The following is a 1,772-nucleotide window of genomic DNA, read 5'->3' on the forward strand; positions in this document are numbered from 1 at the left end:
GGAGGCCGAGACGGGCGGATCACGAGTTCAGGAGATCGAGACCATCCTGGCTAACACGGTGAAACCCCGTCTCTACTAAAATACAAAAAAAAATTAGCCGGGCGAGGTGGCGGGCGCCTGTACTCCCAGCTACTCGGGAGGCTGAGGCAGGAGAATGGCATGAACCCGCGAGGCGGGGCTTGCAGTGAGCTGAGATCCGGCCACTGCACTCCAGCCTGGGCAACAGAGCCAGACTCCGTCTCAAAAAATAAAATAAAATAAAATAAATAAATAAAAATAAAAATAAGTTAAAAAGAAAAAGAAAAGAAATAGGGGAGAGCCCAAGGTAATTCTTAAGGGATTTGACACTCAAGGCAAAGCCACCACTCAAGTAGTGGACAGTGGACAATGACATCTGAGGAAGGTTATTTTGGAGCCTGACATACTACACTGGAACAGAGGCCAGAGAAAGGAGCCCACATTAATTGTGGTGGACTTGGAATCTGAAGATCTGGGTGTATTAAAATGTTGAACAATGAAAAGGTTGGGGAAATTAACTATGGTCCCTTTAATTTTGAAACCATGCAATCAGTACAATTGTTTTGGAACGATATTTGGTGGCACGGGAAAACAGAATAAAATGTAAGCATACTACAAAACAATACAAAGGCATTTTTGTCAAACGCCTATCTGGGTGGGAAACAGATTATCTCTGGGGTGGGAGCTTTTCTTTTTCATACTTTTCTGCATTTTTCAATTTTCCTACAAAAAGCTTGTATTGCTTTTATAAGAAAAAAGTTATTCTCTGAAAGAACCTCTGGCGGAACTCAGATTTCCAGGGACCCACATGCCAGCACTACCCCAGCCTTGGGTGTCTGAGGAACCTAGACTGGAGGGTGTGGCCCTGGAGGTGTGAGACTCAGGGAAAGCGGGGTTGGGCGCGGCCGCCCCTGCCCGGGGCAAGAGCAGCGTCGGGACCGGAGGACCAGCCGGGGGATGGGGCCGCAGAGGTGGCCGCGCGCCGGGAAGTGCTCAGGCCAGACCCTCCCCACTCGCTACGCGCCCCGTGCTGGGCACGGGGAGGAGCAGGACACCAGCCTCTGGAACCACCCAGATCGCTGGGGCCTCCAAGTACCCGGAGGGCGAAGGCCTGAGGGCCCCCTCCAGCCGCCTACTCCTCACCCCAGCCCCAAAATAGCCGGCGGGGAACTGCGCCAGCCCGCGCGCCCGCCGAGCGTTCGCTGACTGACGGGAGGTGGGAATATGGGCGGAGCCTCGCGCCGGAGCTGTGATTGGAGCAACCAAGACCTCCCAGTCTCTCCCAAGAAGGGGAGACAGCGCCAGAGAGGGATGCGCAGAGGCGGGGGCTTAGAGACCTCTACGTGATTGGCTAGCAGGGCAAGGAGCCGGGCGCTGTCCCGATGATTGGCAGGCGCTGGACAGCCCTCGGAAACCGCCTTGGCTTCGCCCATTGGCATCCTGTGAGAGTAGGCGGGATTGGTTCATCGTGTGGTGCTGATGATTAGCTGGCCGCTGAGAGTTAGGGTGTTGGGAGAGAGTTGGGGGGGACGGCGGGGACAGCCGACTTCCTTCTTGTTATTGGCTGATGAGGTGGGTAGGGGTGGTGCGACGGCCCAGCGGCTGCCTGGGATTGGTGGGCGCCGGCGTGAGTGGCAGACAGTGGGGCGAGCTGCGCGACCAGCGGTTTGTTTTTCGGAGCGTTCCTGAGGTGGAGAACGGTGGCCGGACGGAGCGACTGCGGGTCTGAGGGACTGGCGGGCGGGCGGGCCGAG

Source organism: Mandrillus leucophaeus, unplaced genomic scaffold, assembly GCF_000951045.1.
Source record: "Mandrillus leucophaeus isolate KB7577 unplaced genomic scaffold, Mleu.le_1.0 Scaffold530, whole genome shotgun sequence".
Lineage (NCBI taxonomy): Eukaryota > Metazoa > Chordata > Mammalia > Primates > Cercopithecidae > Mandrillus > Mandrillus leucophaeus.